General features: G+C 43.1%; 1 protein-coding gene across 2 annotated transcripts in view; it reads left to right on the top strand.

Annotated features, from left to right (window-relative positions):
- Positions 1–14,459, top strand: part of ARHGAP24 (Rho GTPase activating protein 24) — a 939,121-nt gene that overhangs the window by 319,457 nt on the left and 605,205 nt on the right. Inside the window, exon 1 of one of the 2 annotated variants that reach the window (XM_056568757.1) lies at positions 6,762–7,027. The exons of the other annotated variant lie outside the window; for it this stretch is intronic. The gene's annotated coding sequence lies outside the window, so the exon portion shown is untranslated. Of the gene's footprint in view, positions 1–6,761; positions 7,028–14,459 lie in introns of those variants that run through there. 2 annotated transcript variants of the gene reach the window in all.

Below are 14,459 nucleotides of genomic sequence, written 5' to 3'. Positions count from 1 at the left end.
GTCCATCTGATTAAAATGATACCCTACTTATATAGGTTTGATTTTGTCGTACTTCTGGAAAAAATCATAACTACATTCACAAAAATGAATATGTTTAAAATTGTCATCTTCTGACCATTATAGCTTTTTATTTTTCTGATTACAGAGCGGTATTAGGGCTCATTTTTTGCGCTGCGATCTGAAGTTTTTAGCGGTACCATTTTTGTGTTGATCGGACTTTTTCATCGCGTTTTATTCATTTTTTCATGATATAAAAAGTGACCAAAAATACGCCATTTTGGACTTTTGAATTTTTTTGCGTGTATGCCATTGACTGTGCGGTTTATTTAACTATATATTATTATAATTCAGACATTTCCGAATGGGGCGATACCACATATGAACCAGAGTCATATTGTAACAGAAAGTGTACCTATTGCACCACAGTCACCGTTTCTGTTAGGAGCCTCATTAGTAGTTTCAGTAAATTGAACTGAAAACTTTGGAACCTGTAAACATATACACCAGCATTGAATCTGCATTTACGTGCTAAAAATTACCTCAAGATTGCTAAATTCAGTAAAGCTGCTAAAAATTAAGATTTAACCCCTTGGGGACGGAGCCCATTATGACTCTAAGGACGGGAGCATTTTTTGCATATCTGACCACTGTCACTTTAAGCATTAATAACTCTGGGATGCTTTTACTTATAAATTTGATTCCGAGAGTGTTTTTTTGTTACATATTCTACTTTATGGTAGTGGTAAATTTTTGGCGATACTTGCATCATTTCTTGGTAAAAATTCAAAAATGTTATGAAAAATTTGAAAATTTTGCATTTTTCTAACTTTGAAGCTCTCTGCTTGTAAGGAAAATAGACATTCCAAATAAATTATATATTAATTCGCATATACAATATGTCTACTTTATATTTGCATCATAAAGTTGACATGTTTTTACTTTGGAAAGACATCAGAGAGCTTCAAAGTTCAGCAGCAATTTTCAAATTTTTCACAAAATTTTCAAAATCGGAATTTTTCAGGGACCAGTTCAGTTTTGAAGTGGATTTGAAGGACCTTCATATTAGAAATACCCCACAAATTACCCAATTATAAAAACTGCACCCCTCAAAGTATCCAAAATGATATTCAATAAGTGTGTTAACCCTTTAGGTGTTTCACAGGAATAGCAGCAAAGTGAAGGAAAAAATTCAAAATATATTAATTTTTTACACTCGCATGTTCTTGTAGACTCAGTTTTTGAATTTTTACAAGTGGTATTAGGAGAAAAAGCCCCCCAAAATTTGTAACCCAATTTCTCTCGAGTAAGGAAATACCTCATTTGTGTATGTCAAGTGTTCGGCAGCGCAGTAGAGGGCTCAGAAGGGAAGGAGCGACACGGGTATTTTGGAAAGTGAATTTTACATAAATGGTTTTGGGGGTGCATGTCACATTTAGAAAGCCCCTATGGTGCCAGAACAGCAGAAAACCCCACATGCCATACTATTTTGGAAACTACACCCCTCAAGGCACGTAACAAGGGGTCCAGTTAGCCTTAACACCCCACAGGTGTTTGACGACTTTTCGTTAAAATCGGATGTGTAAATTAAAAAAAAAAAAATTTTCACTAAAGTGCAGTTTTTTCCCCAAATTTACAATTTTTACAAAGGGTAATGGGAGAATATGCCCCCCAAAATTTGTAACCCCATCTCTTCTGAATATGGTAATACCCCATGTTAGGACATAAAATGCTCTGCGGGCGAACTACAATCCTCAGAAGAGAAGGAGCGCCATTGAGCTTTTGGAAAGAGAATTCGTTTGGAATGGTAGTCAGGGGCCATGTGCCTTTACAAAGCCCCCCGTGGTGCCAGAACAGTGGACTCCCCCCCCCCCACATGTGACCCCATTTTGGAAACTACACCCCTCACAGAATTTAATAAGGGGTGCAGTGAGTATTTACACCCCACTAGCGTTTGACAGATCTTTGGAACTGTGGGCTGTGCAAATTAAAAATAAAATTTTTCATTTTCACAGACCACTGTTCCAAAAATCTGTCAGACACTTGTGGGGTGTAAATGCTCCCTGCACCCCTTATTACATTACATGAGGGGTGTAGTTTCTAAAGTGGGGTGACATGTGGGGGGGGGTCCATTGTTCTGGCACTATGGGGGCTTTGTAAACACATGTGGCCTTCAATTCCGGACAAATTTTCTCTTCAAAATCCCAATGGCGCTCCTTCTCTTCTGAGCATTGTAGTTCGCCCGCAGAGCTCTTTAAATCCACATATGGGTATTTTCTTACTCAGAAGAAATGGGGTTACAAATTTTGGGGGGCTTTTTTCCTATTTTCCCTTGTGAAAAATTTAGGGTAACACCAGCATTTTAGTGAAAAAAAATTCCCATCCAAATTTAAATAGAGCATTTTACCTCCACATATGGGGTATTTCCGCACTCAGGAGAAATTGCGTTACAAATTTTGGGGGTCTTTTTTTCCTTTTACTGCTTGTGAAAATAAAAATTATGGGGCAACACCAGCATGTTAGTGTAAAATTTTTTAATTTTTTTTACACTAACAGGCTGGTGTAACCCCCAACCTTTCCTTTTCATAAAGGGTAAAAGGAGAAAAAGCCCCACAAAATTTGTAGTGCAATTTCTCCCGAGTATGGAAATACCCCATATGTGGCCCTAAACTGTTTCCTTGAAATACGACAGGGCTCTGAAGTGAAAGAGTGCCATGCTCATTTGAGGACTAAATTAGGGATTGCATAGGGGTGGACATAGGGGTATTCTACGCCAGTAATTCCCAAACAGGGTGCTTCCAGCTGTTGCTAGACTCCCAGCATGCCTGGACAGTCAGTGGCTATCCAGAAATGCTGGGAGTTATTGTTATGCAACAGCTGGAGGCTCCGTTTTGGAAACACTGCTGTACAATAAGTTTTTCCTTTTTATTGGGGGGGGGACAGTTTTAGGGGTGTATATGTAGTGTTTTACCCTTTATTATGTGTTAGTGTAGGGTTTTTAGGGTACGTTCGCACTGGCGTGTTACGGTGAGTTTCCCGCTAGGAGTTTGCGCTGCGGCGAAAAATTTGCAGGAAACTTACTCTAAACCTGCCCGTGTGAATGTACCCTGTACGTTGACATGGGGGGCAAACCTCCAGCTGTTTCAAAACTACAATTCACAGCAAGTACTGACAGACTGTGCATGCTGGAGATGTACTTTTGCAACAGCTGGAGGCACACTGGTTGGAAAACCTTCAGTTAGGTTCTATTACCTAACGCAGTATTTTCCAACCAGTGTGTCTCCAGCTGTTGCAAAACTACAACTCCCAGCATGTACTGATCGCCGAAGGGCATGTTGGGAGATGTAGTTATGCAACAGCTGGAGGTACCTAACTACAACTCCCAGCATGCTGTTTGGGCATGCTGGGATTTGCAGTTTTGCAACATCTGGAGTGCTACTGTTTATAGACCACTGCACAGTGATCTCCAAACTGTGACCCTCCAGATGTTGCAAAACTACAAATCCCAGCATGCCCAGACAGCAAACAGATGTTTGGGCATGCTAGGAGTTGTAGTTTTGCAAGATCTGGAGGAATACAGTTTAGAGACCACTGTATAATGGTCTCAAACTGTAGCCCTCCAGCTGTTGCAAAACTACATACTCCAGCATGCCCAAACAGCTGTCTGGGCATGCTGGGAGTTATTTTTGCAACATCTGAAGGGCTACAGATTAGAGACCACTGTATAATGGTCTCAGACTGTAGCCCTCCAGATGTTGCTAGGCAACTTACCGGCTTCCGTAGGATCCAGGGAGCCGTCCTCTTCTGCCGCACGTCATCGCCGCCCGCCGATCACTGTCGCCCACAGCCTCCGAATTGGTAAGTGGATCTTCGGTGCCGGTCCCCGCCGGTTTCCCCGTCCTGCCCCGCCTATTGTGGGTGGGCAGGACAGGGAAAATGAAAGTTAACCCCCCCGCCCCTGATCTGCTATTGTTTGTCGCTTCTGACGACCAATAGCAGGGATAGGAGGTGTGGCACCCCTGCCACCTCACTCCTATCCCTTCAGGGGGATCGTAGGTGTCTTAGACAACCGCAATCCCCCTTATATTCTGGGTCACTGGGTCACCATAGACCCGTATGACCCGGAATCGGCGCAAATCGCAAGTGTGAATTCACTTGCGATTTGCGCCAATCACCGACATGGGGGGTCTAATGACCCCCCTGGGCATTTGCGTGGGGTGCCTGCTGATCGATATCAGCAGTTACCCCGGTCCGGTCCTCACCCGGCGCGCGGCGGGGACCGAAATTCCCACAGGCGTATGGATACACCCTTCGTCCTTAAGGGTACGTTCCCACACGGCGTATTTGCTGCGTATTTGCTGCTGCGTATTTTATTTTCCCTGTTGAAGTCAATGGGTACGAAAATACGCAGCACCAAATACGCAGCAAATACGCAGCAAAATACGCCATGTGGGAATGCACCCTAAAGGAGTAATTTCCTTTTATCCCGTCCAGGCTGCAAAATAAAAGAAAGCAAACTTTCTCTTACCTACCAACGAGCCCCCGGAGCTCCGGTACACTCCGGTACAGGTGTTCGGTCCCCAGGCTGTATTCTTCTTACTTCCTGTTAGCCTGGCACGTCACACAGAGCTTCAGCCTATCACCAGCCGCAGCGATGTCCCGCCTCGGCTGGTGATAGGCTGAAGCTCCGTGTGATGTGCCGGGCTAACAGGAAGTAAGAAGAATACAGCCCGGGGGCCGAACACCTGTACCGGAGCTCCGGGGGCTCGTTGGCAGGTAAGAGAAAGTGTGTTTTCTTTTATTTTGCAGCCCGGACGGGATAAAAGGAAAAAAGTGGGCTCTGGAGTACTCCTTTAAGTAACAGGACACAAGGGCGTATGCATACGCCCTTCGTCCCCAACAGGTTAAAGGGACAAGTGACTAAACATCCATTCTTCTGGCTACAAAACTGTAACATTCCAATCGTTACTAATACAACTGTATTTTGTTAGAACTGCAGGAGAGGTTTGAATTGGGGATTTGTTCCTACTCTGGACAGTTCCGGACACATAGGTGTCAGCAGAGAGCACTGTGGTCAGACTGAAAAGAACTTCACAACTTCATCTGGAGCATACAGCAGCTGATAAGTACTGGAAGGATTAAGATTTTTTAATAGAAGTAATTTACAAATCTGTCTAACTTTCTGAAGCCAGTTGATATGAATAAAAAAAAATTCCACCCCTTTAAGTAAAGTTGTTCCATAGAATCCTAAGAGGAGATTTGTCAAAACCTGTGCCGAGGAAACATTTCTGAGTTGCTCATAGCAACCAATCAGATCGCTACTTTCCTTTTTAACAAGACCTCTGCAAAATGAAAGAAGTGATCTGTTTGGTTGCTATGGGCAACTCAGCAACATTTCCTGGACAGGTTTTGACAAATCTCTCTTTTAGTGTCCAGAGGTCTCATCCCTGCACTTTGCATACAGGAGCAGCTTCCTTGACAAAAAGTCAGTGGGAGTCACAAGGAAAAACTGAATAAGCTATACCACTCTGCCCTGTGATGTATACAAAAGACTACCCTTATAATCACCCAGGGGCTCACCACAGATAGATAGATAGATATACAAGCAATGCTGAGCAGCACTCCCAATGTAAGGATAAGCGGGTGCAAGCAGTCACAGGGCTGGGTCCCAGGCACTAAAAGTTATATGGAAGACAACATTGCAGCACTCCAGATTATGATGTAGAAATGAATGGTGACGTTTATTCCATCATACAAGATGCAACGTTTCGGTCGCCCAATACTTAAAAATGGCCGCATTTGGCCACCAAAACGTTGTTGGATGGAATAAACCGCCATTTTGGATATATTAGATAGATAGATAGATAGATAGATAGATAATAGATAGATATGAGATAGATAGATAGATATTAGATAGATAGATCGATAGATATGAGGAAGATAGATATAGATATGTGATAGATAGATAGATAGATAGATAGTTAGATAGATATGAGATAGGTAGATATGAGATAGATAGATAGATAGATATGAGATAGATAGATAGATATGTGATAGATAGATTGATAGATAGATAGATATGAGATAGATAGATATGAGATAGATAGATAGATGATAGATATGAGATAGATAGATAGATATGAGATAGATAGATAGATAGATATAAGATAGATAGATAGATATGAGATAGATATGAGATAGATAGATAGATATGAGATAGATAGATAGATAGATATAAGATAGATAGATAGATAGATAGATATGAGATAGATATGAGATAGATAGATAGATAGATAGATAGATAGATAGATAGATATGAGATAGATAGATAGATAGATAGATATGACATAGATAGATAGATATGAGATAGATAGATAAGAGATAGCTAGATGATAGATAGATAGATAGATAGATAGATAGATGATAGAAATGAGTAGGATAGACATGAGATAGATAGACATACAGATAAGAGATAAGATAGATAGACAGATAGATAAGAGATAAGATAGATAGATAGACAGATAGATAGATAATGTAGATATACGATTTCTTCTTGCATGCTTGGAAACATGACTATATATATGTGTCACATATGCAGCTATCAGTGTCCCCTCTGCAGCTGGTGACAGTAATGTGTTCTGGATCCTCTATCCCCACAGTAGTATTGCACTGACTGCCAGTTGCCTGTGTAATGTGAAACCAGAGAGGGCTGTCCTGCTCCTTATCCCAGCCTCCTGCACTGTGCAGTGTAGAGACATATTCACACACAATCAGTCCTGGGAACTTCAGGGACAGTGTCCTGCTAATTGTCTGGCACTAATCGTGGACTGTAGTGGGGTCTGCATTCCTATCCAGGATCCCTCTGCATGGCCAGACTGCATCTACCAGAGCTGAATGACAACTTCATCTCCCTGACGAGACGGATTGCTCAGCCTGCACCCTGGTCTTGTGGATTGCTAGAACACTTCCTTGGATTTACTCCTCATTGAGATTATTTCCAGCTCTTGGGTCTGATCTGTTGTTGGATAGGGTAAGTGTTGTTGGATAGGGTAAGTGTTGTTGGATAGGGTAAGTGTTGTTGGATAGGGTAAGTGTTCTTCTTTCTCTGCATAGAAATTGCTTCTTTAATAATTGACAGTGAAAGTTCTTAGGAAGGAGCAGCTGTCTTGTGGAATGTGTCTGGGTGACTGGGGACTCTGTTCTCCCATTGGGTTAGTGAGAGGTCTGGTGGGATTTCATCTGTCATTGGGGGCACATCATGCCCCTGCGTCACTTCTGACTTCACAAGGATGAGGCTTTGGAATGGTTTTTGCCTGTCCCATAGGATTAGGACTAGAGAAACAGGCTGCATGCTTGTGATGTAAAGGATACCCTAAGCTAACTTTGCAGCTGCTACTATGTGGGTGCTTGTATTCATAAAGAATTTCAGTAGACAGCAACCTACATGATGTTCTCCATTTCACAAATTGTGGCAGTGTAACATATGTTTCTGCATTTATTTTTGAAATTGTGAATGTTCTTCCAGTGGTTTGTATCTAGGACTGATGAGATAGGTGACAACGTGCGTAAGGTGACACATGGTAATGGTTGGGGTTTGTTTTATTGCTTTTGAAAACATTGGCTCCTAAAAAGCATAATGAAAGCAATTGTTGCAATCCATAATGTTGGTTATTGTTGACGGCTATAGGAATCAATATATTTATTATAATGGTTTGCTAATTCCGTATCTACATACTAAATAATGCGTACATCATATTGTCAATGAGAGCCATAGACTGCAAAACAAGTCTCCAGGTTATGGTCACAAAATAGCAGGGTTAGGAAATGAAGCCTTTATATTTTAGCTATGCAGACATATCCTATGATGACTACTTATTGGGGGAGATTTATCAAAACTTGTGCAGAGGAAGACTGGTGTAGTTGCCCATAGCAACCAATCAGATTTCTTGTTTCATTTCTCGCAGGCCTCTTTAAAAGTGAAAGAAGCGATCTGATTGGTTTCCATGGGCAACTGCACCACTTTTCCTCTACACAGGTTTTGATAAATTACCCTCATTGGGGGAGATTTATCCAAAACTGTGCAGAGGAAGAGTGGTGCAGTTGCCAATGGCAACCAATCAGCTCACTTCTTTCATTTTTAACGAGACCTGTGAAAATGAAAGAAGCAATCTGATTGGTTGCTATGGGCAACTCCACCATTGTCCCTATTGTCCATAGTAGTAAGTAGAATTCCAAGACATTTCCAAGGACAAAGATGACATCCATCTATTTAAATGATGATCTGATGGGTTGGGGTGGGGGGTTCAAAACTATGCCCAGTGTGTGAGATATATAAAAAAAAATAAACTTTTAGACCCAGATTTATCAATCTGTGTCAGAAAAAAAAATGGAGTGATTTTCCTCCAACAACCAATCACAGCTCAGGTTTCACTTTACCAGAGCTTGTAAGCTGAGCGGTGATTGGTTGCTGTTGGAAAATCACTCCATGTTTTCTCTCCCTCAGTTTGATAAATCTGGGCCTTAGGGTCTATTCACATGTACGGTATTCTGCACAGATTTCATGCTCAGGATTTCAAGCGGTGTTCAGTCATTTAGTTTAAATTGAAATCTGCAGCAGAAAATCCTGCGCATCAAATCTGCACAGAATACTGTGCGCGTGAAAAGACCATTACTCACCTCCAGCGCTCCAGAGATGCCTCCGGTGTCCTGCTCCGGTCCCCTGATGCAATTGTCTTTCTAATCTGCAACGTCATCCGTGCCAAGCACCTGGGCCCAATGTGTGATGCTGCTGCAAATTCATGGCTAAGCCCGGACAATGTTGTGGCCAGGAATTTGGAAGTCTGAAACATTGGACCCAGGTGGTTCCCAGACCTGACATGTCACGCTGCAGCTCAGGAAGATGATCGCACTGGGGGACCAGATCAGGACAGAGGAGGAGTCGCTGGATCGCTGGAGGTGAGTAAAGGTTTATTTTTTTTCTATTTCACACAATGCGCATAGTTTTGAAACCCTTTAAATTGGATACACACATTTCATATTTTGCCTAGAGGGGGAGTTCTATTATGCAGAACAACGTGGATCTCCCAACTACTTTGTCTTAGGTACCGTGGAAAATAGTGTCTACAGCCAATTTTACCAAAACTCATTACTATCAGTGGTCACCTTGATTGGTTTATTTTGTAAAACTATAAAAGTCTTGTCCTCTTTGCTTCTTTGCTTACACTGAGTAAAAAGTATTTTATTTTTTTAATCAACTGGTGCCAGAAAGTTAAATTGATTTGTAAGTTAGTTCTATATAAACATCTTAATCCTTCCAGTACTTATCAGCTGCTGTATACTACAGAGGAAGTTGAGTTGTTCTTTTCCGTCTGACCACAGTGCTCTCTGCTGACACCTCTGTCTGTGTCAGGAACTGTCCAGAGCAGGAGAGGTTGGCTAGGGGGATTTGTTCCTGCTCTGGACAGTTCCTGACATGGACAGAGGTGTCAGCAGAGAGCACTGTGGTCAGACAGAAAAGAACAACTCAGCTTCCGCTGTAGAATACAGCAGCTGATAAGTACTGGAAGGATTAAGATTTTTTTATTAGAAGTAATTGACAAAACTGTTTTCCACCGGAGTACCCCTTTAATGCCTTAAAAATGTAAGCATTTTCGATTAATCCTCAAAAACTTTGGAATCTTAAAATTATTTCTGAACAAGAAAACAGGGGAACCCATGAATCAAAATGTAAATTTTGGTATGTAGGCCAACCTGACCAGAACGATTGAGAAGTGAGTCATTTTTGTAGATTTACCATTGCATAGTAAGTCACATTCATGATTCACTCCTCAAGTGTAGTCTTCCATCACACTAATACTACTATGTTCTCAATTTCTCAAGATAACGCCAGGGATATGGACTATGAGGGACTTGCGACCTATCCTGTCATAGTTTTTTACCCTCAACCAGCTTCAGGGTTATACATTCATGATTGCCTAAAGGCGCCCATACACCTTAGCCAGCTAAACTTGCAGCTTTCGTTAAGTTAATCTGTCTAAGGTGTTTGGCGGACTCCCAATTCTCCACTTACAGATTATGTTGATGAAGAGAAGGGAGGAGAGAAAAAATAGTATGGATAGCGCTTACCTCCTCCGTGCGCGTACAATCAGTCCTCCTCCACCGTCTTTAAGGTAAAGAATCCAACGTATTCACAGCACTGGTAAATATTGTATACATCACAGGGCAGTGTGGTATAGCTTATTCAGTTTTTCCTTGTGACTCCCACTGACTTTTTGTCAAGGAAGCTGCTCCTGCATGCAAAGTGCAGGGATGAGACCTCTGGACACTAAAAGAGAGATTTGTCAAAACCTGTCCAGGAAATGTTGCTGAGTTGCTTTTATTTTGCAGCCCGGACGGGATAAAAGGAAAAAAGTGCGCTCCGGAGTACTCCTTTAAGGACGAAGGGTGTATCCATACCCCTGTGGGAATTTCGGTCCCCTCCGCGCGCCGGGTGAGGATCAGACCGGGGTAACTGCTGATATCGATCAGCAGGCACCCCACGCAAATGCCCAGGGGGGTCATCAGACCCCCCCATGTCGGCGATTGGCGCAAATCGCAAGTGAATTCACACTTGCGATTTGTGCCGATTCCGGGTCATACGGGTCTATGGTGACCCAGTGACCCAGAATATAAGGGGGATTGCGGTTGTCTAAGACACCTACGATCCCCCTGAAGGGATAGGAGTGAGGTGGCAGGGGTGCCACACCTCCTATCCCTGTTATTGGTCGTCAGAAGCGACAACCAATAGCAGATCGGGGGCGGGGGGGTTAACTTTCATTTTCCTTGTCCTGTCCACCCACAATAGGCGGGGCAGGACGGGGAAACCGGCGGGGACCGGCACCGAAGATCCACTTACCAATTCGGAGGCTTTTAAACTAAAAGGTAATGGCTCAGGTATGCTGCACTATACATCTGCATTTTTTTTAAAGGCGTACTCCGGTGCTTAGACATCTTATCCCCTATCGAAAGGATAGTGGATAAGATGCCTGATCGAGGGAGTCCCAGTCGACGGTAATCAGTCCCAGAGCGAACACGGATAGGGGATAAGATGTCTAAACACCGTAGTACCCCTTTAAACACATAAAAAGCGGCCTTATACTCACCACAAGCTTCTGCAGTCTCAGTCTGCACTTGTCTCTTTCCAGTCACTTGCACGAACCTCTCCCTCTTCCCCCATCTTCTCTCCATAGACTTCAGAGAGGAGCATGTAAGCTGAGATTTTTTAAATGAACTTGAGCAGTTTTTTGGGAGAGAGGAAATGAAGAGCAGGAAAAGAGCCTGATAAGTGATAACCCCTCTTAACCCCTTCATGACCCAGCCCATTTTCACCTTCATGACCTGGGCATTTTTTGAAAATCTGACCACTGTCACTTTAAACGTTAATAACTTTGGAATGCTTTTACTTATCATTCTGATTCCGAGATTGTTTTTTCGTGACATATTCTACTTTATGTTATCGGTAAAATTTCACTGATATTTGTATCCTTTCTTGGTAAAAAATCTAAAAATTTCATGAAAATGTAGAAAATTTTGCATTTTTCTAACTTTGAAAGTCTCTGCTTGAAAGGAAAATGGATATTCCAAATAAATTACATATTGATTCACATATACAATATGTCTACTTTGTGTTTGTATTAAAAAATTGACAAGTTTTTACTTTTGGAAGACACCAGAGGGCTTCAAAGTTCCGCAGCAATTTTCCAATTTTTCTCAAGATTTTCAAAATCGTAATTTTTCAGGGCCCAGTTCAGGTTGGAAGTGGATTTTAAGGATCTTCATATTAGAAATACCCCATAAATGACCCCATTATAAAAACTGCACCCCCCAAAGTATTCAAAATGACATTCAGTAAGTGTTTTAACCCTTTAGGTGTTTCACAGGAATAGCAGCAAAGTGAAGGAGAAAATTCTAAATCTTGATTTTTTACACTCGCATTTTCTTGTAGACCCAATTTTTGAATTTTTACAAGGGGTAAAAGGAGAGAAATCACCCTAAAATTGGTAACCCAATTTCTCTCGAGTAAGGAAATACCTCATATGCGTATGTAAAGTGTTCGGCGGGCGCAGTAGAGGGCTCAGAAGGGAAGGAGCGACAATGGGATTTTGGAGAGTGAGTTTTTCTGAAAGGGTTTTTGGGGGGCATGTCCCATTTAGGAAGCCCCTATGGTGCCAGAACAGTGGACCCCCCCACATGTGACCCCATTTTGGAAACTATACCCCTCATGGAATTTAATAAGGGGTGCAGTGAGCATTTACACCCCACTGGCGTTTGACAGATATTTGAAACAGTGGACTGTGCAAATCAAAAATTTTATTTTTCATTTTCACAGACCACTGTTCCAAAAATCTGTCATACACCAGTGGGGTGTAAATGCTCACTGCACCCCTTATTACATTCCGTGAGGGGTGTAGTTTCCAAAATGGGGTCACATGTGGATATTTATTGTTTTGCGTTTGTCAGAACTGCTGTAATAATCAGCCACCCCTGTGCAAATCGCCTCAAATGTACATGGTGCACTCTCCCTTCTGGGCCTTGTTGTGCGCCCCCAGAGCACTTTGCGCCCACATATGGGGTATCTCCATACTAGGGAGAAATTGCATTACAAATTTAGAGGGTCTTTTTTCCCTTTTACCTCTTGTGAAAATGAAAAGTATAGGGCAACACCAGCATGTCAGTGTAAAAAATTTATTTTTTTACACTAACATGCTGGTGTAGACCCCAACTTCACCTTTTCATAAGGGGTTAAAGAAGAAAAAGCCCCCCAAAATTTGTAAGGCAATTTCTCCCGAGTACGGCAATACCCCATATGTGTCCCAAAACTGTTGCCCTGAAATACGACAGGGCTCCAATGTGAGAGAGCGCCATGCGCATTTGAGGCCTGAATTAGGGATTTGCATGGGGGTGGACATAGGGGTATTCTACGCCAGTGATTCCCAAACAGGATGCCACCAGCTGTTGCAAAACTCCCAGCATGCCTGGACAGTCAATGGCTGTCCGGCAATACTGGGAGTTATTATTTTGCAACAGCTGGAGGCTCCGTTTTGGAAACAGTAGCGTACCAGACTTTTTTTCAATTTTTGGGGGGAGTGGGGCTGTGTAGGGGTATGTGTATATGTAGTGTTTTTTACTTTTTATTTTAGGTTAGTGTCAGTGTAGTGTTTTTAGGGTACAGTCACATGGGCAGAGGTTCACAGCAAGTTTGCCGCTGGAAGTTTGAGCTGCAGCGCAAAATTTGCGCCATCTCAAACTTGCAGCACTCACTGTAAACCTCCGCCCATGTGAGTGTACCCTGTACATTCACATTGGGGGGAGGGGGCAAACATTCAGCTGTTGCAAACTCCGAGCATGCCCTTTGGCTGTCCGTGCATGCTGGGAGTTGTAGTTTTGCAACAGCTGGAGGAACACTGGTTTGGAAACACTAAGTTAAGTAATAAACTTTCAAGTGTTTTGCAACCAAACTTAGTGTTTCCAAACCAGTGTGCCTCCAGCTGTTGCAAAACTACAACTCCCAGCATGCATGGTCTGTCAGTGCATGCTGGGAGTTATAGTTTTGCAACAATTGCAACAGCTGGAGGCACTGAGGTAGGAAACGGACAATGTTTCCCAACTAGTGTGCCTCCAGTTGTTGCAAAACTACAACTCCCAGCATGCCCAGACTGCCAAGGCATGCTGGAAGTTGTAGTTCGGCAATATCTGAAGGATCAGATGTTGCCGAACCACAACTTCCAGCATGCTTGGGCAGTCTGGGCATGCTGGGAGTTGTAGTTTTGCAACATCTGGAGGTCCACAGTTTGGAGACCACTGTATAATGGTCTCCAATCTGTGCTCTTCCAGATGTTAGAGAACTACAACTCCCAGCATGCCTGGACAGACTGAGCATGCTGAGATTTGTAGTTTTGCAACATCTGGAAGAGCACAGATTGGAGACCATTATACAGTGGTCTCCAAACTGTGGACCTCCAGATGTTGCAAAACTACAACTCCCAGCATGCCCAGAAAGCCAAAGGCTGTCTGGGCATGCTGGGAGTTGCAGTTTTGAAACTCTCAGAGGCAGCAGTGAGATCGCTTTACGGCGATTTCAATGCTGCCAATGAAGATGCCGCACTGCTGCCGGAAACTCACCTCCGGGACACAGCGCTGCCTGGACCGCACGGAGGACGCCGGGACCGCTCGGGACACCGCTCCGACGGGTAAGTGACGCCGGGGGACGGCTCAGGGACACTTAGCAGAGCGGTGTGTGTCCCGATCCCCGTGATAGGAACTCACACACCGCGCTGCTAAGTATTCTGATAGCGAAACGCTGCTATCAGCTAGTCAGATTTGACCAGCTGATAGCAGCGATCGCTGGGGGGGGGTGGGGGACGAAACCCCCCGTGGTCGCACGGTAAGATGGCTAGCTATCAGTGATAGCCACCATCTTTCCG

Source organism: Hyla sarda, chromosome 1, assembly GCF_029499605.1.
Source record: "Hyla sarda isolate aHylSar1 chromosome 1, aHylSar1.hap1, whole genome shotgun sequence".
NCBI classification, from domain to species: domain Eukaryota; kingdom Metazoa; phylum Chordata; class Amphibia; order Anura; family Hylidae; genus Hyla; species Hyla sarda.
Note: the sequence above shows the minus strand (reverse complement) of the source record. Positions and strands in the feature narration are given on the sequence as shown.